Below are 25,282 nucleotides of genomic sequence, written 5' to 3'. Positions count from 1 at the left end.
CAGCTCTGGAAGAGGCTAGAGCCTCCATTTTTGCACTCAGGTCTAAGTCTCGTAGCCCTCTATCAGAATCCAGAGTTTTGGGAAGATTGGAGAAACTTAATTTTTCGCCCCAAAAAAAAAAAACGTAAGGGGTACCACTGTCGTTTTTTTTTCGGGCCGAATTTTTGAGTTTCGATATCTCAGCTCTGGAAGAGGCTAGAGCCTCCATTTTTGCACTCAGGTCTAAGTCTCATGGCCCTCTATCAGAATCCAGAGTTTTGGGAAGATTGGAGAAACTTAATTTTTCGCCCCCAAAAAAAAACGTAAGGGGTACCACTGTCGTTTTTTTTTCGGGCCGAATTTTTGAGTTTCGATATCTCAGCTCTGGAAGAGGCTAGAGCCTCCATTTTTGCACTCAGGTCTAAGTCTCATGGCCCTCTATCAGAATCCAGAGTTTTGGGAAGATTGGAGAAACTTAATTTTTCGCCCGAAAAAAAAAAACGTAAGGGGTACCACTGTCGTTTTTTTTTTCGGGCCGAATTTTTGAGTTTCGATATCTCAGCTCTGGAAGAGGCTAGAGCCTCCATTTTTGCACTCAGGTCTAAGTCTCGTGGCCCTCTATCAGAATCCAGAGTTTTGGGAAGATTGGAGAAACTTAATTTTTCGCCCAAAAAAAAAAAACGTAAGGGGTACCACTGTCGTTTTTTTTTCGGGCTGAATTTTTGAGTTTCAAAATCTCAGCTCTGGAAGAGGCTAGAGCCTCCATTTTTGCACTCAGGTCTAAGTCTCGTAGCCCTCTATCAGAATCCAGAGTTTTGGGAAGATTGGAGAAACTTAATTTTTCGCCAAAAAAAAAAAAAACGTAAGGGGTACCACTGTCGTTTTTTTTTTCGGGCCGAATTTTTGAGTTTCGATATCTCAGCTCTGGAAGGGGCTAGAGCCTCCATTTTTGCACTCAGGTCTAAGTCTCATGGCCCTCTATCAGAATCCAGAGTTTTGGGAAGATTGGAGAAACGTAATTTTTCGCCCAAAAAAAAAAAAACGTAAGGGGTACCACTGTCGTTTTTTTTTCGGGCCAAATTTTTGAGTTTCGATATCTCAGCTCTGGAAGAGGCTAGAGCCTCCATTTTTGCACTCAGGTCTAAGTCTCATGGCCCTCTATCAGAATCCAGAGTTTTGGGAAGATTGGAGAAACTTAATTTTTCGCCCAAAAAAAAAAACGTAAGGGGTACCACTGTCATTTTTTTTTCGGGCCGAATTTTTGAGTTTCGATATCTCAGCTCTGGAAGGGGCTAGAGCCTCCATTTTTGCACTCAGGTCTAAGTCTCATGGCCCTCTATCAGAATCCAGAGTTTTGGGAAGATTGGAGAAACTTAATTTTTCGCCCAAAAAAAAAAACGTAAGGGGTACCACTGTCGTTTTTTTTTTCGGGCTGAATTTTTGAGTTACGATATCTCAGCTCTGGAAGAGGCTAGAGCCTCCATTTTTGCACTCAGGTCTAAGTCTCGTGGCCCTCTATCAGAATCCAGAGTTTTGGGAAGATTGGAGAAACTTAATTTTTCGCCCAAAAAAAAAAAAAACGTAAGGGGTACCACTGTCGTTTTTTTTTCGGGCTGAATTTTTGAGTTTCAAAATCTCAGCTCTGGAAGAGGCTAGAGCCTCCATTTTTGCACTCAGGTCTAAGTCTCGTAGCCCTCTATCAGAATCCAGAGTTTTGGGAAGATTGGAGAAACTTAATTTTTCGCCCAAAAAAAAAAAACGTAAGGGGTACCACTGTCGTTTTTTTTTTTCGGGCCGAATTTTTGAGTTTCGATATCTCAGCTCTGGAAGGGGCTAGAGCCTCCATTTTTGCACTCAGGTCTAAGTCTCATGGCCCTCTATCAGAATCCAGAGTTTTGGGAAGATTGGAGAAACTTAATTTTTCGTCCAAAAAAAAAAAACCGTAAGGGGTACCACTGTCGTTTTTTTTTCGGGCTGAATTTTTGAGTTTCGATATCTCAGCTCTGGAAGAGGCTAGAGCCTCCATTTTTGCACTCAGGTCTAAGTCTCATGGCCCTCTATCAGAATCCAGAGTTTTGGGAAGATTGGAGAAACTTAATTTTTCGCCCAAAAAAAAAAAACGTAAGGGGTACCACTGTCGTTTTTTTTTCGGGCCAAATTTTTGAGTTTCGATATCTCAGCTCTGGAAGAGGCTAGAGCCTCCATTTTTGCACTCAGGTCTAAGTCTCGTGGCCCTCTATCAGAATCCAGAGTTTTGGGAAGATTGGAGAAACTTAATTTTTCGCCCAAAAAAAAAACGTAAGGGGTACCACTGTCGTTTTTTTTTCGGGCTGAATTTTTGAGTTTCGATATCTCAGCTCTGGAAGAGGCTAGAGCCTCCATTTTTGCACTCAGGTCTAAGTCTCGTGGCCCTCTATCAGAATCCAGAGTTTTGGGAAGATTGGAGAAACTTAATTTTTCGCCCAAAAAAAAAAACGTAAGGGGTACCACTGTCGTTTTTTTTTCGGGCCGAATTTTTGAGTTTCGATATCTCAGCTCTGGAAGAGGCTAGAGCCTCCATTTTTGCACTCAGGTCTAAGTCTCATGGCCCTCTATCAGAATCCAGAGTTTTGGGAAGATTGGAGAAACTTAATTTTTCGCCCCAAAAAAAAAACGTAAGGGGTACCACTGTCGTTTTTTTTTCAGGCCGAATTTTTGAGTTTCGATATCTCAGCTCTGGAAGGGGCTAGAGCCTCCATTTTTGCACTCAGGTTTAAGTCTCATGGCCCTCTATCAGAATCCAGAGTTTTGGGAAGATTGGAGAAACTTAATTTTTCGCCCAAAAAAAAAAACGTAAGGGGTACCACTGTCGTTTTTTTTTTTTCGGGCCGAATTTTTGAGTTTCGATATCTCAGCTCTGGAAGAGGCTAGAGCCTCCATTTTTGCACTCAGGTCTAAGTCTCATGGCCCTCTATCAGAATCCAGAGTTTTGGGAAGATTGGAGAAACTTAATTTTTCGCCCCCCAAAAAAAACGTAAGGGGTACCACTGTCGTTTTTTTTTCGGGCCGAATTTTTGAATTTCGATATCTCAGCTCTGGAAGAGGCTAGAGCCTCCATTTTTGCACTCAGGTCTAAGTCTCATGGCCCTCTATCAGAATCCAGAGTTTTGGGAAGATTGGAGAAACTTAATTTTTCGCCCGAAAAAAAAAAACGTAAGGGGTACCACTGTCGTTTTTTTTTCGGGCCGAATTTTTGAGTTTCGATATCTCAGCTCTGGAAGGGGCTAGAGCCTCCATTTTTGCACTCAGGTCTAAGTCTCATGGCCCTCTATCAGAATCCAGAGTTTTGGGAAGATTGGAGAAACTTAATTTTTCGCCCAAAAAAAAAACGTAAGGGGTACCACTGTCGTTTTTTTTTCGGGCTGAATTTTTGAGTTTCGATATCTCAGCTCTGGAAGAGGCTAGAGCCTCCATTTTTGCACTCAGGTCTAAGTCTCGTGGCCCTCTATCAGAATCCAGAGTTTTGGGAAGATTGGAGAAACTTAATTTTTCGCCCAAAAAAAAAAAACGTAAGGGGTACCACTGTCGTTTTTTTTTCGGGCTGAATTTTTGAGTTTCAAAATCTCAGCTCTGGAAGAGGCTAGAGCCTCCATTTTTGCACTCAGGTCTAAGTCTCGTAGCCCTCTATCAGAATCCAGAGTTTTGGGAAGATTGGAGAAACTTAATTTTTCGCCCAAAAAAAAAAACGTAAGGGGTACCACTGTTGTTTTTTTTTTCGGGCCGAATTTTTGAGTTTCGATATCTCAGCTCTGGAATGGGCTAGAGCCTCCATTTTTGCACTCAGGTCTAAGTCTCATGGCCCTCTATCAGAATCCAGAGTTTTGGGAAGATTGGAGAAACTTAATTTTTCGCCCAAAAAAAAAAACGTAAGGGGTACCACTGTCGTTTTTTTTTCGGGCTGAATTTTTGAGTTTCGATATCTCAGCTCTGGAAGAGGCTAGAGCCTCCATTTTTGCACTCAGGTCTAAGTCTCGTAGCCCTCTATCAGAATCCAGAGTTTTGGGAAGATTGGAGAAACTTAATTTTTCGCCCAAAAAAAAAACGTAAGGGGTACCACTGTCGTTTTTTTTTTTCGGGCCGAATTTTTGAGTTTCGATATCTCAGCTCTGGAAGGGGCTAGAGCCTCCATTTTTGCACTCAGGTCTAAGTCTCATGGCCCTCTATCAGAATCCAGAGTTTTGGGAAGATTGGAGAAACTTAATTTTTCGCCCAAAAAAAAAAAACGTAAGGGGTACCACTGTCGTTTTTTTTTCGGGCTGAATTTTTGAGTTTCGATATCTCAGCTCTGGAAGAGGCTAGAGCCTCCATTTTTGCACTCAGGTCTAAGTCTCGTAGCCCTCTATCAGAATCCAGAGTTTTGGGAAGATTGGAGAAACTAAATTTTTCGCCCAAAAAAAAAAAACGTAAGGGGTACCACTGTCGTTTTTTTTTTTCGGGCCGAATTTTTGAGTTTCGATATCTCAGCTCTGGAAGAGGCTAGAGCCTCCATTTTTGCACTCAGGTCTAAGTCTCATGGCCCTCTATCAGAATCCAGAGTTTTGGGAAGATTGGAGAAACTTAATTTTTCGCCCGAAAAAAAAAAACGTAAGGGGTACCACTGTCGTTTTTTTTTCGGGCCGAATTTTTGAGTTTCGATATCTCAGCTCTGGGAGGGGCTAGAGCCTCCATTTTTGCACTCAGGTCTAAGTCTCATGGCCCTCTATCAGAATCCAGAGTTTTGGGAAGATTGGAGAAACTTAATTTTTCGCCCGAAAAAAAAAAACGTAAGGGGTACCACTGTCGTTTTTTTTTTTCGGGCCGAATTTTTGAGTTTCGATATCTCAGCTCTGGAAGGGGCTAGAGCCTCCATTTTTGCACTCAGGTCTAAGTCTCATGGCCCTCTATCAGAATCCAGAGTTTTGGGAAGATTGGAGAAACTTAATTTTTCGCCCAAAAAAAAAAACGTAAGGGGTACCACTGTCGTTTTTTTTTCGGGCTGAATTTTTGAGTTTCGATATCTCAGCTCTGGAAGAGGCTAGAGCCTCCATTTTTGCACTCAGGTCTAAGTCTCGTAGCCCTCTATCAGAATCCAGAGTTTTGGGAAGATTGGAGAAACTTAATTTTTCGCCCAAAAAAAAACGTAAGGGGTACCACTGTCGTTTTTTTTTTCGGGCCGAATTTTTGAGTTTCGATATCTCAGCTCTGGAAGGGGCTAGAGCCTCCATTTTTGCACTCAGGTCTAAGTCTCATGGCCCTCTATCAGAATCCAGAGTTTTGGTAAGATTGGAGAAACTAAATTTTTCGCCCAAAAAAAAAAACGTAAGGGGTACCACTGTCGTTTTTTTTTTCGGGCCGAATTTTTGAGTTTCGATATCTCAGCTCTGGAAGAGGCTAGAGCCTCCATTTTTGCACTCAGGTTTAAGTCTCATGGCCCTCTATCAGAATCCAGAGTTTTGGGAAGATTGGAGAAACTTAATTTTTCGCCCCCAAAAAAAAACGTAAGGGGTACCACTGTTGTTTTTTTTTCGGGCCGAATTTTTGAGTTTCGATATCTCAGCTCTGGAAGAGGCTAGAGCCTCCATTTTTGCACTCAGGTCTAAGTCTCATGGCCCTCTATCAGAATCCAGAGTTTTGGGAAGATTGGAGAAACTTAATTTTTCGCCCGAAAAAAAAAAACGTAAGGGGTACCACTGTCGTTTTTTTTTTCGGGCCGAATTTTTGAGTTTCGATATCTCAGCTCTGGAAGGGGCTAGAGCCTCCATTTTTGCACTCAGGTCTAAGTCTCATGGCCCTCTATCAGAATCCAGAGTTTTGGGAAGATTGGAGAAACTTAATTTTTCGCCCAAAAAAAAAAACGTAAGGGGTACCACTGTCGTTTTTTTTTCGGGCTGAATTTTTGAGTTTCGATATCTCAGCTCTGGAAGAGGCTAGAGCCTCCATTTTTGCACTCAGGTCTAAGTCTCGTGGCCCTCTATCAGAATCCAGAGTTTTGGGAAGATTGGAGAAACTTAATTTTTCGCCCAAAAAAAAAAAAAACGTAAGGGGTACCACTGTCGTTTTTTTTTCGGGCTGAATTTTTGAGTTTCAAAATCTCAGCTCTGGAAGAGGCTAGAGCCTCCATTTTTGCACTCAGGTCTAAGTCTCGTAGCCCTCTATCAGAATCCAGAGTTTTGGGAAGATTGGAGAAACTTAATTTTTCGCCCAAAAAAAAAAAAACGTAAGGGGTACCACTGTCGTTTTTTTTTTTCGGGCCGAATTTTTGAGTTTCGATATCTCAGCTCTGGAAGGGGCTAGAGCCTCCATTTTTGCACTCAGGTCTAAGTCTCATGGCCCTCTATCAGAATCCAGAGTTTTGGGAAGATTGGAGAAACTTAATTTTTCGCCCAAAAAAAAAAAAACGTAAGGGGTACCACTGTCGTTTTTTTTTCGGGCTGAATTTTTGAGTTTCGATATCTCAGCTCTGGAAGAGGCTAGAGCCTCCATTTTTGCACTCAGGTCTAAGTCTCATGGCCCTCTATCAGAATCCAGAGTTTTGGGAAGATTGGAGAAACTTAATTTTTCGCCCAAAAAAAAAAAAACGTAAGGGGTACCACTGTCGTTTTTTTTTCGGGCCAAATTTTTGAGTTTCGATATCTCAGCTCTGGAAGAGGCTAGAGCCTCCATTTTTGCACTCAGGTCTAAGTCTCGTGGCCCTCTATCAGAATCCAGAGTTTTGGGAAGATTGGAGAAACTTAATTTTTCGCCCAAAAAAAAAAACGTAAGGGGTACCACTGTCGTTTTTTTTTCGGGCCGAATTTTTGAGTTTCGATATCTCAGCTCTGGAAGAGGCTAGAGCCTCCATTTTTGCACTCAGGTCTAAGTCTCATGGCCCTCTATCAGAATCCAGAGTTTTGGGAAGATTGGAGAAACTTAATTTTTCGCCCGAAAAAAAAAAACGTAAGGGGTACCACTGTCGTTTTTTTTTTCGGGCCGAATTTTTGAGTTTCGATATCTCAGCTCTGGAAGGGGCTAGAGCCTCCATTTTTGCACTCAGGTCTAAGTCTCATGGCCCTCTATCAGAATCCAGAGTTTTGGGAAGATTGGAGAAACTTAATTTTTCGCCCGAAAAAAAAAAACGTAAGGGGTACCACTGTCGTTTTTTTTTTCGGGCCGAATTTTTGAGTTTCGATATCTCAGCTCTGGAAGGGGCTAGAGCCTCCATTTTTGCACTCAGGTCTAAGTCTCATGGCCCTCTATCAGAATCCAGAGTTTTGGGAAGATTGGAGAAACTTAATTTTTCGCCCAAAAAAAAAAACGTAAGGGGTACCACTGTCGTTTTTTTTTCGGGCTGAATTTTTGAGTTTCGATATCTCAGCTCTGGAAGAGGCTAGAGCCTCCATTTTTGCACTCAGGTCTAAGTCTCGTGGCCCTCTATCAGAATCCAGAGTTTTGGGAAGATTGGAGAAACTTAATTTTTCGCCCAAAAAAAAAAAAAACGTAAGGGGTACCACTGTCGTTTTTTTTTCGGGCTGAATTTTTGAGTTTCAAAATCTCAGCTCTGGAAGAGGCTAGAGCCTCCATTTTTGCACTCAGGTCTAAGTCTCGTAGCCCTCTATCAGAATCCAGAGTTTTGGGAAGATTGGAGAAACTTAATTTTTCGCCCAAAAAAAAAAAACGTAAGGGGTACCACTGTCGTTTTTTTTTTTCGGGCCGAATTTTTGAGTTTCGATATCTCAGCTCTGGAAGGGGCTAGAGCCTCCATTTTTGCACTCAGGTCTAAGTCTCATGGCCCTCTATCAGAATCCAGAGTTTTGGGAAGATTGGAGAAACTTAATTTTTCGCCCAAAAAAAAAAAAACGTAAGGGGTACCACTGTCGGTTTTTTTTCGGGCTGAATTTTTGAGTTTCGATATCTCAGCTCTGGAAGAGGCTAGAGCCTCCATTTTTGCACTCAGGTCTAAGTCTCATGGCCCTCTATCAGAATCCAGAGTTTTGGGAAGATTGGAGAAACTTAATTTTTCGCCCAAAAAAAAAAAACGTAAGGGGTACCACTGTCGTTTTTTTTTCGGGCCAAATTTTTGAGTTTCGATATCTCAGCTCTGGAAGAGGCTAGAGCCTCCATTTTTGCACTCAGGTCTAAGTCTCGTGGCCCTCTATCAGAATCCAGAGTTTTGGGAAGATTGGAGAAACTTAATTTTTCGCCCAAAAAAAAAAACGTAAGGGGTACCACTGTCGTTTTTTTTTCGGGCCGAATTTTTGAGTTTCGATATCTCAGCTCTGGAAGAGGCTAGAGCCTCCATTTTTGCACTCAGGTCTAAGTCTCATGGCCCTCTATCAGAATCCAGAGTTTTGGGAAGATTGGAAAAACTTAATTTTTCGCCCGAAAAAAAAAACGTAAGGGGTACCACTGTCGTTTTTTTTTTCGGGCCGAATTTTTGAGTTTCGATATCTCAGCTCTGGAAGGGGCTAGAGCCTCCATTTTTGCACTCAGGTCTAAGTCTCATGGCCCTCTATCAGAATCCAGAGTTTTGGGAAGATTGGAGAAACTTAATTTTTCGCCCAAAAAAAAAAACGTAAGGGGTACCACTGTCGTTTTTTTTTTCGGGCTGAATTTTTGAGTTTCGATATCTCAGCTCTGGAAGAGGCTAGAGCCTCCATTTTTGCACTCAGGTCTAAGTCTCGTGGCCCTCTATCAGAATCCAGAGTTTTGGGAAGATTGGAGAAACTTAATTTTTCGCCCAAAAAAAAAAAAATGTAAGGGGTACCACTGTCGTTTTTTTTTCGGGCTGAATTTTTGAGTTTCGAAATCTCAGCTCTGGAAGAGGCTAGAGCCTCCATTTTTGCACTCAGGTCTAAGTCTCGTAGCCCACTATCAGAATCCAGAGTTTTGGGAAGATTGGAGAAACTTAATTTTTCGCCCAAAAAAAAAAAACGTAAGGGGTACCACTGTCGTTTTTTTTTTTCGGGCCGAATTTTTGAGTTTCGATATCTCAGCTCTGGAAGGGGCTAGAGCCTCCATTTTTGCACTCAGGTCTAAGTCTCATGGCCCTCTATCAGAATCCAGAGTTTTGGGAAGATTGGAGAAACTTAATTTTTCGCCCCAAAAAAAAAAACGTAAGGGGTACCACTGTCGTTTTTTTTTCGGGCTGAATTTTTGAGTTTCGATATCTCAGCTCTGGAAGAGGCTAGAGCCTCCATTTTTGCACTCAGGTCTAAGTCTCATGGCCCTCTATCAGAATCCAGAGTTTTGGGAAGATTGGAGAAACTAAATTTTTCGCCCAAAAAAAAAAAACGTAAGGGGTACCACTGTCGTTTTTTTTTCGGGCCAAATTTTTGAGTTTCGATATCTCAGCTCTGGAAGAGGCTAGAGCCTCCATTTTTGCACTCAGGTCTAAGTCTCGTGGCCCTCTATCAGAATCCAGAGTTTTGGGAAGATTGGAGAAACTTAATTTTTCGCCCAAAAAAAAAAACGTAAGGGGTACCACTGTCGTTTTTTTTTCGGGCTGAATTTTTGAGTTTCGATATCTCAGCTCTGGAAGAGGCTAGAGCCTCCATTTTTGCACTCAGGTCTAAGTCTCGTGGCCCTCTATCAGAATCCAGAGTTTTGGGAAGATTGGAGAAACTTAATTTTTCGCCCAAAAAAAAAAACGTAAGGGGTACCACTGTCGTTTTTTTTTCGGGCCGAATTTTTGAGTTTCGATATCTCAGCTCTGGAAGAGGCTAGAGCCTCCATTTTTGCACTCAGGTCTAAGTCTCATGGCCCTCTATCAGAATCCAGAGTTTTGGGAAGATTGGAGAAACTTAATTTTTCGCCCCAAAAAAAAAACGTAAGGGGTACCACTGTCGTTTTTTTTTTCAGGCCGAATTTTTGAGTTTCGATATCTCAGCTCTGGAAGGGGCTAGAGCCTCCATTTTTGCACTCAGGTTTAAGTCTCATGGCCCTCTATCAGAATCCAGAGTTTTGGGAAGATTGGAGAAACTTAATTTTTCGCCCAAAAAAAAAAACGTAAGGGGTACCACTGTCGTTTTTTTTTCGGGCCGAATTTTTGAATTTCGATATCTCAGCTCTGGAAGAGGCTAGAGCCTCCATTTTTGCACTCAGGTCTAAGTCTCATGGCCCTCTATCAGAATCCAGAGTTTTGGGAAGATTGGAGAAACTTAATTTTTCGCCCGAAAAAAAAAAACGTAAGGGGTACCACTGTCGTTTTTTTTTCGGGCCGAATTTTTGATTTTCGATATCTCACCTCTGGAAGGGGCTAGAGCCTCCATTTTTGCACTCAGGTCTAAGTCTCATGGCCCTCTATCAGAATCCAGAGTTTTGGGAAGATTGGAGAAACTTAATTTTTCGCCCAAAAAAAAAAACGTAAGGGGTACCACTGTCGTTTTTTTTTCGGGCTGAATTTTTGAGTTTCGATATCTCAGCTCTGGAAGAGGCTAGAGCCTCCATTTTTGCACTCAGGTCTAAGTCTCGTGGCCCTCTATCAGAATCCAGAGTTTTGGGAAGATTGGAGAAATTTAATTTTTCGCCCAAAAAAAAAAAACGTAAGGGGTACCACTGTCGTTTTTTTTTCGGGCTGAATTTTTGAGTTTCAAAATCTCAGCTCTGGAAGAGGCTAGAGCCTCCATTTTTGCACTCAGGTCTAAGTCTCGTAGCCCTCTATCAGAATCCAGAGTTTTGGGAAGATTGGAGAAACTTAATTTTTCGCCCAAAAAAAAAAACGTAAGGGGTACCACTGTCGTTTTTTTTTTCGGGCCGAATTTTTGAGTTTCGATATCTCAGCTCTGGAAGTGGCTAGAGCCTCCATTTTTGCACTCAGGTCTAAGTCTCATGGCCCTCTATCAGAATCCAGAGTTTTGGGAAGATTGGAGAAACTTAATTTTTCGCCCAAAAAAAACAAAAACGTAAGGGGTACCACTGTCGGTTTTTTTTCGGGCTGAATTTTTGAGTTTCGATATCTCAGCTCTGGAAGAGGCTAGAGCCTCCATTTTTGCACTCAGGTCTAAGTCTCATGGCCCTCTATCAGAATCCAGAGTTTTGGGAAGATTGGAGAAACTTAATTTTTCGCCCAAAAAAAAAAAACGTAAGGGGTACCACTGTCGTTTTTTTTTCGGGCCAAATTTTTGAGTTTCGATATCTCAGCTCTGGAAGAGGCTAGAGCCTCCATTTTTGCACTCAGGTCTAAGTCTCGTGGCCCTCTATCAGAATCCAGAGTTTTGGGAAGATTGGAGAAACTTAATTTTTCGCCCCAAAAAAAAAACGTAAGGGGTACCACTGTCGTTTTTTTTTTCGGGCCGAATTTTTGAGTTTCGATATCTCAGCTCTGGAAGAGGCTAGAGCCTCCATTTTTGCACTCAGGTCTAAGTCTCGTGGCCCTCTATCAGAATCCAGAGTTTTGGGAAGATTGGAGAAACTTAATTTTTCGCCCAAAAAAAAAAAACGTAAGGGGTACCACTGTCGTTTTTTTTTCGGGCTGAATTTTTGAGTTTCAAAATCTCAGCTCTGGAAGAGGCTAGAGCCTCCATTTTTGCACTCAGGTCTAAGTCTCGTAGCCCACTATCAGAATCCAGAGTTTTGGGAAGATTGGAGAAACTTAATTTTTCGCCCAAAAAAAAAAAAACGTAAGGGGTACCACTGTCGTTTTTTTTTTTCGGGCCGAATTTTTGAGTTTCGATATCTCAGCTCTGGAAGGGGCTAGAGCCTCCATTTTTGCACTCAGGTCTAAGTCTCATGGCCCTCTATCAGAATCCAGAGTTTTGGGAAGATTGGAGAAACTTAATTTTTCGCCCAAAAAAAAAAAACGTAAGGGGTACCACTGTCGTTTTTTTTTCGGGCTGAATTTTTGAGTTTCGATATCTCAGCTCTGGAAGAGGCTAGAGCCTCCATTTTTGCACTCAGGTCTAAGTCTCATGGCCCTCTATCAGAATCCAGAGTTTTGGGAAGATTGGAGAAACTTAATTTTTCGCCCAAAAAAAAAAAACGTAAGGGGTACCACTGTCGTTTTTTTTTCGGGCCAAATTTTTGAGTTTCGATATCTCAGCTCTGGAAGGGGCTAGAGCCTCCATTTTTGCACTCAGGTCTAAGTCTCGTGGCCCTCTATCAGAATCCAGAGTTTTGGGAAGATTGGAGAAACTTAATTTTTCGCCCAAAAAAAAAACGTAAGGGGTACCACTGTCGTTTTTTTTTCGGGCCGAATTTTTGAGTTTCGATATCTCAGCTCTGGAAGAGGCTAGAGCCTCCATTTTTGCACTCAGGTCTAAGTCTCGTGGCCCTCTATCAGAATCCAGAGTTTTGGGAAGATTGGAGAAACTTAATTTTTCGCCCAAAAAAAAAAAACGTAAGGGGTACCACTGTCGTTTTTTTTTCGGGCCGAATTTTTGAGTTTCGATATCTCAGCTCTGGAAGAGGCTAGAGCCTCCATTTTTGCACTCAGGTCTAAGTCTCATGGCCCTCTATCAGAATCCAGAGTTTTGGGAAGATTGGAGAAACTTAATTTTTCGCCCCAAAAAAAAAACGTAAGGGGTACCACTGTCGTTTTTTTTTTCAGGCCGAATTTTTGAGTTTCGATATCTCAGCTCTGGAAGGGGCTAGAGCCTCCATTTTTGCACTCAGGTTTAAGTCTCATGGCCCTCTATCAGAATCCAGAGTTTTGGGAAGATTGGAGAAACTTAATTTTTCGCCCAAAAAAAAAAACGTAAGGGGTACCACTGTCGTTTTTTTTTCGGGCCGAATTTTTGAGTTTCGATATCTCAGCTCTGGAAGAGGCTAGAGCCTCCATTTTTGCACTCAGGTCTAAGTCTCATGGCCCTCTATCAGAATCCAGAGTTTTGGGAAGATTGGAGAAACTTAATTTTTCGCCCGAAAAAAAAAAACGTAAGGGGTACCACTGTCGTTTTTTTTTCGGGCCGAATTTTTGATTTTCGATATATCACCTCTGGAAGGGGCTAGAGCCTCCATTTTTGCACTCAGGTCTAAGTCTCATGGCCCTCTATCAGAATCCAGAGTTTTGGGAAGATTGGAGAAACTTAATTTTTCGCCCAAAAAAAAAAACGTAAGGGGTACCACTGTCGTTTTTTTTTCGGGCTGAATTTTTGAGTTTCGATATCTCAGCTCTGGAAGAGGCTAGAGCCTCCATTTTTGCACTCAGGTCTAAGTCTCGTGGCCCTCTATCAGAATCCAGAGTTTTGGGAAGATTGGAGAAATTTAATTTTTCGCCCAAAAAAAAAAAAACGTAAGGGGTACCACTGTCGTTTTTTTTTTCGGGCTGAATTTTTGAGTTTCAAAATCTCAGCTCTGGAAGAGGCTAGAGCCTCCATTTTTGCACTCAGGTCTAAGTCTCGTAGCCCTCTATCAGAATCCAGAGTTTTGGGAAGATTGGAGAAACTTAATTTTTCGCCCAAAAAAAAAAACGTAAGGGGTACCACTGTCGTTTTTTTTTTCGGGCCGAATTTTTGAGTTTCGATATCTCAGCTCTGGAAGGGGCTAGAGCCTCCATTTTTGCACTCAGGTCTAAGTCTCATGGCCCTCTATCAGAATCCAGAGTTTTGGGAAGATTGGAGAAACTTAATTTTTCGCCCAAAAAAAAAAAACGTAAGGGGTACCACTGTCGGTTTTTTTTCGGGCTGAATTTTTGAGTTTCGATATCTCAGCTCTGGAAGAGGCTAGAGCCTCCATTTTTGCACTCAGGTCTAAGTCTCATGGCCCTCTATCAGAATCCAGAGTTTTGGGAAGATTGGAGAAACTTAATTTTTCGCCCAAAAAAAAAAAACGTAAGGGGTACCACTGTCGTTTTTTTTTCGGGCCGAATTTTTGAGTTTCGATATCTCAGCTCTGGAAGAGGCTAGAGCCTCCATTTTTGCACTCAGGTCTAAGTCTCGTGGCCCTCTATCAGAATCCAGAGTTTTGGGAAGATTGGAGAAACTTAATTTTTTGCCCAAAAAAAAAAAAACCGTAAGGGGTACCACTGTCGTTTTTTTTTTCGGGCCGAATTTTTGAGTTTCGATATCTCAGCTCTGGAAGAGGCTAGAGCCTCCATTTTTGCACTCAGGTCTAAGTCTCATGGCCCTCTATCAGAATCCAGAGTTTTGGGAAGATTGGAGAAACTTAATTTTTCGCCCAAAAAAAAAAACGTAAGGGGTACCACTGTCGTTTTTTTTTCGGGCCGAATTTTTGAGTTTCGATATCTCAGCTCTGGAAGAGGCTAGAGCCTCCATTTTTGCACTCAGGTCTAAGTCTCATGGCCCTCTATCAAAATCCAGAGTTTTGGGAAGATTGGAGAAACTTAATTTTTCGCCCAAAAAAAAAAACGTAAGGGGTACCACTGTCGTTTTTTTTTCGGGCCGAATTTTTGAGTTTCGATATCTCAGCTCTGGAAGAGGCTAGAGCCTCCATTTTTGCACTCAGGTCTAAGTCTCATGGCCCTCTATCAGAATCCAGAGTTTTGGGAAGATTGGAGAAACTTAATTTTTCGCCCAAAAAAAAAACGTAAGGGGTACCACTGTCGTTTTTTTTTCGGGCCCAATTTTTGAGTTTCGATATCTCAGCTCTGGAAGAGGCTAGAGCCTCCATTTTTGCACTCAGGTCTAAGTCTCGTGGCCCTCTATCAGAATCCAGAGTTTTGGGAAGATTGGAGAAACTTAATTTTTCGCCCAAAAAAAAAAAACGTAAGGGGTACACTGTCGTTTTTTTTTTGGGCCGAATTTTTGAGTTTCGATATCTCAGCTCTGGAAGAGGCTAGAGCCTCCATTTTTGCACTCAGGACTAAGTCTCATGGCCCTCTATCAGAATCCAGAGTTTTGGGAAGATTGGAGAAACTTAATTTTTCGCCCAAAAAAAACAAAACGTAAGGGGTACCACTGTCGTTTTTTTTTTTCGGGCCGAATTTTTGAGTTTCGATATCTCAGCTCTGGAAGAGGCTAGAGCCTCCATTTTTGCACTCAGGTCTAAGTCTCATGGCCCTCTATCAGAATCCAGAGTTTTGGGAAGATTGGAGAAACTTAATTTTTCGCCCGAAAAAAAAACGTAAGGGGTACCACTGTCGTTTTTTTTTCGGGCCGAATTTTTGAGTTTCGATATCTCAGCTCTGGAAGAGGCTAGAGCCTCCATTTTTGCACTCAGGTCTAAGTCTCATGGCCCTCTATCAGAATCCAGAGTTTTGGGAAGATTGGAGAAACTTAATTTTTCGCCCAAAAAAAAAACGTAAGGGGTACCACTGTCGTTTTTTTTTCGGGCCGAATTTTTGAGTTTCGATATCTCAGCTCTGGAAGAGGCTAGAGCCTCCATTTTTGCACTCAGGTCTAAGTCTCGTGGCCCTCTATCAGAATCCAGAGTTTTGGGAAGATTGGAGAAACTTAATTTTTCGCCCAAAAAAAAAAAACGTAAGGGGTACACTGTCGTTTTTTTTTTGGGCCGAATTTTTGAGTTTCGATATCTCAGCTCTGGAAGAGGCTAGAGCCTCCATTTTTGCACTCAGGACTAAGTCTCATGGCCCTCTATCAGAATCCAGAGTTTTGGGAAGATTGGAGAAACTTAATTTTTCGCCCAAAAAAAACAAAACGTAAGGGGTACCACTGTCGTTTTTTTTTTTTCGGGCCGAATTTTTGAGTTTCGATATCTCAGCTCTGGAAGAGGCTAGAGCCTCCATTTTTGCACTCAGGTCTAAGTCTCATGGCCCTCTATCAGAATCCAGAGTTTTGGGAAGATTGGAGAAACTTAATTTTTCGCCCGAAAAAAAAAAACGTAAGGGGTACCACTGTCGTTTTTTTTTTCGGGCCGAATTTTTGATTTTCGATATCTCAGCTCTGGAAGGGGCTAGAGCCTCCATTTTTGCACTCAGGTCTAAGTCTCATGGCCCTCTATCAGAATCCAGAGTTTTGGGAAGATTGGAGAAACTTAATTTTTCGCCCAAAAAAAAAACGTAAGGGGTACCACTGTCGTTTTTTTTTCGGGCTGAATTTTTGAGTTTCGATATCTCACCTCTGGAAGAGGCTAGAGCCTCCATTTTTGCACTCAGGTCTAAGTCTCATGGCCCTCTATCAGAATCCAGAGTTTTGGGAAGATTGGAGAAACTTAATTTTTCGCCCAAAAAAAAAAAAACGTAAGGGGTACCACTGTCGTTTTTTTTTTCGGGCTGAATTTTTGAGTTTCAAAATCTCAGCTCTGGAAGAGGCTAGAGCCTCCATTTTTGCACTCAGGTCTAAGTCTCGTAGCCCTCTATCAGAATCCAGAGTTTTGGGAAGATTGGAGAAACTTAATTTTTCGCCCAAAAAAAAAAACGTAAGGGGTACCACTGTCGTTTTTTTTTTTCGGGCCGAATTTTTGAGTTTCGATATCTCAGCTCTGGAAGGGGCTAGAGCCTCCATTTTTGCACTCAGGTCTAAGTCTCATGGCCCTCTATCAGAATCCAGAGTTTTGGGAAGATTGGAGAAACTTAATTTTTCGCCCAAAAAAAAAAAACGTAAGGGGTACCACTGTCGGTTTTTTTTCGGGCTGAATTTTTGAGTTTCGATATCTCAGCTCTGGAAGAGGCTAGAGCCTCCATTTTTGCATTCAGGTCTAAGTCTCGTGGCCCTCTATCAGAATCCAGAGTTTTGGGAAGATTGGAGAAACTTAATTTTTCGCCCAAAAAAAAAAAAAACGTAAGGGGTACCACTGTCGTTTTTTTTCGGGCTGAATTTTTGAGTTTCGATATCTCAGCTCTGGAAGAGGCTAGAGCCTCCATTTTTGCACTCAGGTCTAAGTCTCGTGGCCCTCTATCAGAATCCAGAGTTTTGGGAAGATTGGAGAAACTTAATTTTTCGCCCAAAAAAAAAAAACGTAAGGGGTACCACTGTCGTTTTTTTTTCGGGCTGAATTTTTGAGTTTCAAAATCTCAGCTCTGGAAGAGGCTAGAGCCTCCATTTTTGCACTCAGGTCTAAGTCTCGTAGCCCTCTATCAGAATCCAGAGTTTTGGGAAGATTGGAGAAACTTAATTTTTCGCCCAAAAAAAAAAACGTAAGGGGTACCACTGTCGTTTTTTTTTTTCGGGCCGAATTTTTGAGTTTCGATATCTCAGCTCTGGAAGGGGCTAGAGCCTCCATTTTTGCACTCAGGTCTAAGTCTCATGGCCCTCTATCAGAATCCAGAGTTTTGGGAAGATTGGAGAAACTTAATTTTTCGCCCAAAAAAAAAAAAAACGTAAGGGGTACCACTGTCGGTTTTTTTTCGGGCTGAATTTTTGAGTTTCGATATCTCAGCTCTGGAAGAGGCTAGAGCCTCCATTTTTGCATTCAGGTCTAAGTCTCGTGGCCCTCTATCAGAATCCAGAGTTTTGGGAAGATTGGAGAAACTTAATTTTTCGCCCAAAAAAAAAAAACGTAAGGGGTACCACTGTCGTTTTTTTTCGGGCTGAATTTTTGAGTTTCGATATCTCAGCTCTGGAAGAGGCTAGAGCCTCCATTTTTGCACTCAGGTCTAAGTCTCGTGGCCCTCTATCAGAATCCAGAGTTTTGGGAAGATTGGAGGAACTTAATTTTTCGCCCAAAAAAAAAAACGTAAGGGGTACCACTGTCGTTTTTTTTTCGGGCTTAATTTTTGAGTTTCAAAATCTCAGCTCTGGAAGAGGCTAGAGCCTCCATTTTTGCACTTAGGTCTAAGTCTCGTAGCCCTCTATCAGAATCCAGAGTTTTGGGAAGATTGGAGAAACTTAATTTTTCGCCCAAAAAAAAAAACGTAAGGGGTACCACTGTCGTTTTTTTTTCGGGCCGAATTTTTGAGTTTCGATATCTCAGCTCTGGAAGAGGCTAGAGCCTCCATTTTTGCACTCAGGTCTAAGTCTCGTGGCCCTCTATCAGAATCCAGAGTTTTGGGAAGATTGGAGAAACTTAATTTTTCGCCCAAAAAAAAAAAACGTAAGGGGTACCACTGTCGTTTTTTTTTTTCGGGCCGAATTTTTGAGTTTCGATATCTCAGCTCTGGAAGAGGCTAGAGCCTCCATTTTTGCACTCAGGTCTAAGTCTCATGGCCCTCTATCAGAATCCAGAGTTTTGGGAAGATTGGAGAAACTAAATTTTTCGCCCAAAAAAAAAAAACGTAAGGGGTACCACTGTCGTTTTTTTTTCGGGCCGAATTTTTGAGTTTTGATATCTCAGCTCTGGAAGAGGCTAGACCCTCCATTTTTGCACTCAGGTCTAAGTCTCATGGCCCTCTATCAGAATCCAGAGTTTTGGGAAGATTGGAGAAACTTAATTTTTCGCCCAAAAAAAAAAACGTAAGGGGTACCACTGTCGTTTTTTTTTCGGGCCGAATTTTTGAGTTTCGATATCTCAGCTCTGGAAGAGGCTAGAGCCTCCATTTTTGCACTCAGGTCTAAGTCTCGTGGCCCTCTATCAGAATCCAGAGTTTTGGGAAGATTGGAGAAACTTAATTTTTCGCCCCCAAAAAAAAAAAAAAGTAAGGGGTACCACTGTCGTTTTTTTTCGGGCTGAATTTTTGAGTTTCAAAATCTCAGCTCTGGAAGAGGCTAGAGCCTTCATTTTTGCACTCAGGTCTAAGTCTCGTAACCCTCTATCAGAATCCAGAGTTTTGGGAAGATTGGAGAAACTTAATTTTTCGCCCAAAAAAAAAAACGTAAGGGGTACCACTGTCGTTTTTTTTTCGGGCCGAATTTTTGAGTTTCGATATCTCAGCTCTGGAAGGGGCTAGAGCCTCCATTTTTGCACTCAGGTCTAAGTCTCATGGCCCTCTATCAGAATCCAGAGTTTTGGGAAGATTGGAGAAACTAAATTTTTCGCCCAAAAAAAAAAACGTAAGGGGTACCACTGTCGTTTTTTTTTCGGGCCGAATTTTTGAGTTTCGATATCTCAGCTCTGGAAGAGGCTAGAGCCTCCATTTTTGCACTCAGGTCTAAGTCTCATGGCCCTCTATCAGAATCCAGAGTTTTGGGAAGATTGGAGAAACTTAATTTTTCGCCCCCAAAAAAAAACGTAAGGGGTACCACTGTCGTTTTTTTTTCGGGCCGAATTTTTGAGTTTCGATATCTCAGCTCTGGAAGAGGCTAGAGCCTCCATTTTTGCACTCAGGTCTAAGTCTCATGGCCCTCTATCAGAATCCAGAGTTTTGGGAAGATTGGAGAAACTTAATTTTTCGCCCGAAAAAAAAAAACGTAAGGGGTACCACTGTCGTTTTTTTTTCGGGCCGAATTTTTGAGTTTCGATATCTCAGCTCTGGAAGGGGCTAGAGCCTCCATTTTTGCACTCAGGTCTAAGTCTCATGGCCCTCTATCAGAATCCAGAGTTTTGGGAAGATTGGAGAAACTTAATTTTTCGCCCAAAAAAAAAAAACGTAAGGGGTACCACTGTCGTTTTTTTTTCGGGCTGAATTTTTGAGTTTCAAAATCTCAGCTCTGGAAGAGGCTAGAGCCTCCATTTTTGCACTCAGGTCTAAGTCTCGTAGCCCTCTATCAGAATCCAGAGTTTTGGGAAGATTGGAGAAACTTAATTTTTCGCCCAAAAAAAAAAAACGTAAGGGGTACCACTGTCGTTTTTTTTTCGGGCCGAATTTTTGAGTTTCGATATCTCAGCTCTGGAAGAGGCTAGAGCCTCCATTTTTGCATTCAGGTCTAAGTCTCGTGGCCCTCTATCAGAATCCAGAGTTTTGGGAAGATTGGAGAAACTTAATTTTTCGCCCAAAAAAAAAAAACGTAAGGGGTACCACTGTCGTTTTTTTTTCGGGCTGAATTTTTGAGTTTCAAAATCTCAGCTCTGGAAGAGGCTAGAGCCTCCATTTTTGCACTCAGGTCTAAGTCTCGTAGCCCTCTATCAGAATCCAGAGTTTTGGGAAGATTGGAGAAACTTAATTTTTCGCCCAAAAAAAAAACGTAAGGGGTACCACTGTCGTTTTTTTTTCGGGCCGAATTTTTGAGTTTCGATATCTCAGCTCTGGAAGAGGCTAGAGCCTCCATTTTTGCACTCAGGTCTAAGTCTCGTGGCCCTCTATCAGAATCCAGAGTTTTGGGAAGATTGGAGAAACTTAATTTTTCGCCCAAAAAAAAAAAACGTAAGGGGTACCACTGTCGTTTTTTTTTTCGGGCCGAATTTTTGAGTTTCGATATCTCAGCTCTGGAAGAGGCTAGAGCCTCCATTTTTGCACTCAGGTCTAAGTCTCATGGCCCTCTATCAGAATCCAGAGTTTTGGGAAGATTGGAGAAACTAAATTTTTCGCCCAAAAAAAAAAAACGTAAGGGGTACCACTGTCGTTTTTTTTTCGGGCCGAATTTTTGAGTTTTGATATCTCAGCTCTGGAAGAGGCTAGACCCTCCATTTTTGCACTCAGGTCTAAGTCTCATGGCCCTCTATCAGAATCCAGAGTTTTGGGAAGATTGGAGAAACTTAATTTTTCGCCCAAAAAAAAAAACGTAAGGGGTACCACTGTCGTTTTTTTTTCGGGCCGAATTTTTGAGTTTCGATATCTCAGCTCTGGAAGAGGCTAGAGCCTCCATTTTTGCACTCAGGTCTAAGTCTCGTGGCCCTCTATCAGAATCCAGAGTTTTGGGAAGATTGGAGAAACTTAATTTTTCGCCCCCAAAAAAAAAAAAAAGTAAGGGGTACCACTGTCGTTTTTTTTCGGGCTGAATTTTTGAGTTTCAAAATCTCAGCTCTGGAAGAGGCTAGAGCCTTCATTTTTGCACTCAGGTCTAAGTCTCGTAACCCTCTATCAGAATCCAGAGTTTTGGGAAGATTGGAGAAACTTAATTTTTCGCCCAAAAAAAAAAACGTAAGGGGTACCACTGTCGTTTTTTTTTCGGGCCGAATTTTTGAGTTTCGATATCTCAGCTCTGGAAGGGGCTAGAGCCTCCATTTTTGCACTCAGGTCTAAGTCTCATGGCCCTCTATCAGAATCCAGAGTTTTGGGAAGATTGGAGAAACTAAATTTTTCGCCCAAAAAAAAAAACGTAAGGGGTACCACTGTCGTTTTTTTTTCGGGCCGAATTTTTGAGTTTCGATATCTCAGCTCTGGAAGAGGCTAGAGCCTCCATTTTTGCACTCAGGTCTAAGTCTCATGGCCCTCTATCAGAATCCAGAGTTTTGGGAAGATTGGAGAAACTTAATTTTTCGCCCCAAAAAAAAAACGTAAGGGGTACCACTGTCGTTTTTTTTTCGGGCCGAATTTTTGAGTTTCGATATCTCAGCTCTGGAAGAGGCTAGAGCCTCCATTTTTGCACTCAGGTCTAAGTCTCATGGCCCTCTATCAGAATCCAGAGTTTTGGGAAGATTGGAGAAACTTAATTTTTCGCCCAAAAAAAAAACGTAAGGGGTACCACTGTCGTTTTTTTTTCGGGCCGAATTTTTGAGTTTCGATATCTCAGCTCTGGAAGAGGCTAGAGCCTCCATTTTTGCACTCAGGTCTAAGTCTCGTGGCCCTCTATCAGAATCCAGAGTTTTGGGAAGATTGGAGAAACTTAATTTTTCGCCCAAAAAAAAAAAACGTAAGGGGTACACTGTCGTTTTTTTTTTTGGGCCGAATTTTTGAGTTTCGATATCTCAGCTCTGGAAGAGGCTAGAGCCTCCATTTTTGCACTCAGGTCTAAGTCTCATGGCCCTCTATCAGAATCCAGAGTTTTGGGAAGATTGGAGAAACTTAATTTTTCGCCCGAAAAAAAAAAACGTAAGGGGTACCACTGTCGTTTTTTTTTTCGGGCCGAATTTTTGATTTTCGATATCTCAGCTCTGGAAGGGGCTAGAGCCTCCATTTTTGCACTCAGGTCTAAGTCTCATGGCCCTCTATCAGAATCCAGAGTTTTGGGAAGATTGGAGAAACTTAATTTTTCGCCCAAAAAAAAAAAAACGTAAGGGGTACCACTGTCGGTTTTTTTTCGGGCTGAATTTTTGAGTTTCGATATCTCAGCTCTGGAAGAGGCTAGAGCCTCCATTTTTGCATTCAGGTCTAAGTCTCGTGGCCCTCTATCAGAATCCAGAGTTTTGGGAAGATTGGAGAAACTTAATTTTTCGCCCAAAAAAAAAAAAACGTAAGGGGTACCACTGTCGTTTTTTTTCGGGCTGAATTTTTGAGTTTCGATATCTCAGCTCTGGAAGAGGCTAGAGCCTCCATTTTTGCACTCAGGTCTAAGTCTCGTGGCCCTCTATCAGAATCCAGAGTTTTGGGAAGATTGGAGAAACTTAATTTTTCGCCCAAAAAAAAAAAAACGTAAGGGGTACCACTGTCGTTTTTTTTTCGGGCTGAATTTTTGAGTTTCAAAATCTCAGCTCTGGAAGAGGCTAGAGCCTCCATTTTTGCACTCAGGTCTAAGTCTCGTAGCCCTCTATCAGAATCCAGAGTTTTGGGAAGATTGGAGAAACTTAATTTTTCGCCCAAAAAAAAAAACGTAAGGGGTACCACTGTCGTTTTTTTTTTTCGGGCCGAATTTTTGAGTTTCGATATCTCAGCTCTGGAAGGGGCTAGAGCCTCCATTTTTGCACTCAGGTCTAAGTCTCATGGCCCTCTATCAGAATCCAGAGTTTTGGGAAGATTGGAGAAACTTAATTTTTCGCCCAAAAAAAAAAAAACGTAAGGGGTACCACTGTCGGTTTTTTTTCGGGCTGAATTTTTGAGTTTCGATATCTCAGCTCTGGAAGAGGCTAGAGCCTCCATTTTTGCATTCAGGTCTAAGTCTCGTGGCCCTCTATCAGAATCCAGAGTTTTGGGAAGATTGGAGAAACTTAATTTTTCGCCCAAAAAAAAAAAACGTAAGGGGTACCACTGTCGTTTTTTTTCGGGCTGAATTTTTGAGTTTCGATATCTCAGCTCTGGAAGAGGCTAGAGCCTCCATTTTTGCACTCAGGTCTAAGTCTCGTGGCCCTCTATCAGAATCCAGAGTTTTGGGAAGATTGGAGGAACTTAATTTTTCGCCCAAAAAAAAAAACGTAAGGGGTACCACTGTCGTTTTTTTTTCGGGCTTAATTTTTGAGTTTCAAAATCTCAGCTCTGGAAGAGGCTAGAGCCTCCATTTTTGCACTTAGGTCTAAGTCTCGTAGCCCTCTATCAGAATCCAGAGTTTTGGGAAGATTGGAGAAACTTAATTTTTCGCCCAAAAAAAAAACGTAAGGGGTACCACTGTCGTTTTTTTTTCGGGCCGAATTTTTGAGTTTCGATATCTCAGCTCTGGAAGAGGCTAGAGCCTCCATTTTTGCACTCAGGTCTAAGTCTCGTGGCCCTCTATCAGAATCCAGAGTTTTGGGAAGATTGGAGGAACTTAATTTTTCGCCCAAAAAAAAAAACGTAAGGGGTACCACTGTCGTTTTTTTTTCGGGCTTAATTTTTGAGTTTCGATATCTCAGCTCTGGAAGAGGCTAGAGCCTCCATTTTTGCACTCAGGTCTAAGTCTCATGGCCCTCTATCAGAATCCAGAGTTTTGGGAAGATTGGAGAAACTAAATTTTTCGCCCAAAAAAAAAAAACGTAAGGGGTACCACTGTCGTTTTTTTTTCGGGCCGAATTTTTGAGTTTTGATATCTCAGCTCTGGAAGAGGCTAGACCCTCCATTTTTGCACTCAGGTCTAAGTCTCATGGCCCTCTATCAGAATCCAGAGTTTTGGGAAGATTGGAGAAACTTAATTTTTCGCCCAAAAAAAAAAACGTAAGGGGTACCACTGTCGTTTTTTTTTCGGGCCGAATTTTTGAGTTTCGATATCTCAGCTCTGGAAGAGGCTAGAGCCTCCATTTTTGCACTCAGGTCTAAGTCTCGTGGCCCTCTATCAGAATCCAGAGTTTTGGGAAGATTGGAGAAACTTAATTTTTCGCCCCCAAAAAAAAAAAAAAGTAAGGGGTACCACTGTCGTTTTTTTTCGGGCTGAATTTTTGAGTTTCAAAATCTCAGCTCTGGAAGAGGCTAGAGCCTTCATTTTTGCACTCAGGTCTAAGTCTCGTAACCCTCTATCAGAATCCAGAGTTTTGGGAAGATTGGAGAAACTTAATTTTTCGCCCAAAAAAAAAAACGTAAGGGGTACCACTGTCGTTTTTTTTTCGGGCCGAATTTTTGAGTTTCGATATCTCAGCTCTGGAAGGGGCTAGAGCCTCCATTTTTGCACTCAGGTCTAAGTCTCATGGCCCTCTATCAGAATCCAGAGTTTTGGGAAGATTGGAGAAACTAAATTTTTCGCCCAAAAAAAAAAACGTAAGGGGTACCACTGTCGTTTTTTTTTCGGGCCGAATTTTTGAGTTTCGATATCTCAGCTCTGGAAGAGGCTAGAGCCTCCATTTTTGCACTCAGGTCTAAGTCTCATGGCCCTCTATCAGAATCCAGAGTTTTGGGAAGATTGGAGAAACTTAATTTTTCGCCCCCAAAAAAAAACGTAAGGGGTACCACTGTCGTTTTTTTTTCGGGCCGAATTTTTGAGTTTCGATATCTCAGCTCTGGAAGAGGCTAGAGCCTCCATTTTTGCACTCAGGTCTAAGTCTCATGGCCCTCTATCAGAATCCAGAGTTTTGGGAAGATTGGAGAAACTTAATTTTTCGCCCGAAAAAAAAAAAACGTAAGGGGTACCACTGTCGTTTTTTTTTCGGGCCGAATTTTTGAGTTTCGATATCTCAGCTCTGGAAGGGGCTAGAGCCTCCATTTTTGCACTCAGGTCTAAGTCTCATGGCCCTCTATCAGAATCCAGAGTTTTGGGAAGATTGGAGAAACTTAATTTTTCGCCCAAAAAAAAAAAAACGTAAGGGGTACCACTGTCGTTTTTTTTTCGGGCTGAATTTTTGAGTTTCAAAATCTCAGCTCTGGAAGAGGCTAGAGCCTCCATTTTTGCACTCAGGTCTAAGTCTCGTAGCCCTCTATCAGAATCCAGAGTTTTGGGAAGATTGGAGAAACTTAATTTTTCGCCCAAAAAAAAAAAACGTAAGGGGTACCACTGTCGTTTTTTTTTCGGGCCGAATTTTTGAGTTTCGATATCTCAGCTCTGGAAGAGGCTAGAGCCTCCATTTTTGCATTCAGGTCTAAGTCTCGTGGCCCTCTATCAGAATCCAGAGTTTTGGGAAGATTGGAGAAACTTAATTTTTCGCCCAAAAAAAAAAAACGTAAGGGGTACCACTGTCGTTTTTTTTTCGGGCTGAATTTTTGAGTTTCAAAATCTCAGCTCTGGAAGAGGCTAGAGCCTCCATTTTTGCACTCAGGTCTAAGTCTCGTAGCCCTCTATCAGAATCCAGAGTTTTGGGAAGATTGGAGAAACTTAATTTTTCGCCCAAAAAAAAAACGTAAGGGGTACCACTGTCGTTTTTTTTTCGGGCCGAATTTTTGAGTTTCGATATCTCAGCTCTGGAAGAGGCTAGAGCCTCCATTTTT

The 25,282-nt window shown here is 41.9% G+C and overlaps 1 protein-coding gene across 2 annotated transcripts in view; it reads right to left on the bottom strand.

Moving 5' to 3' along the window:
- Window positions 1–25,282, bottom strand: part of piezo2a (piezo-type mechanosensitive ion channel component 2a) — a 187,752-nt gene that overhangs the window by 6,413 nt on the left and 156,057 nt on the right. The gene's annotated exons all lie outside the window — the stretch shown is intronic.

Source organism: Pimephales promelas, chromosome 22 (genome assembly GCF_988280905.1).
Source record: "Pimephales promelas chromosome 22, fPimPro1.hap1.1, whole genome shotgun sequence".
Lineage (NCBI taxonomy): Eukaryota > Metazoa > Chordata > Actinopteri > Cypriniformes > Leuciscidae > Pimephales > Pimephales promelas.
Note: the sequence above shows the minus strand (reverse complement) of the source record. Positions and strands in the feature narration are given on the sequence as shown.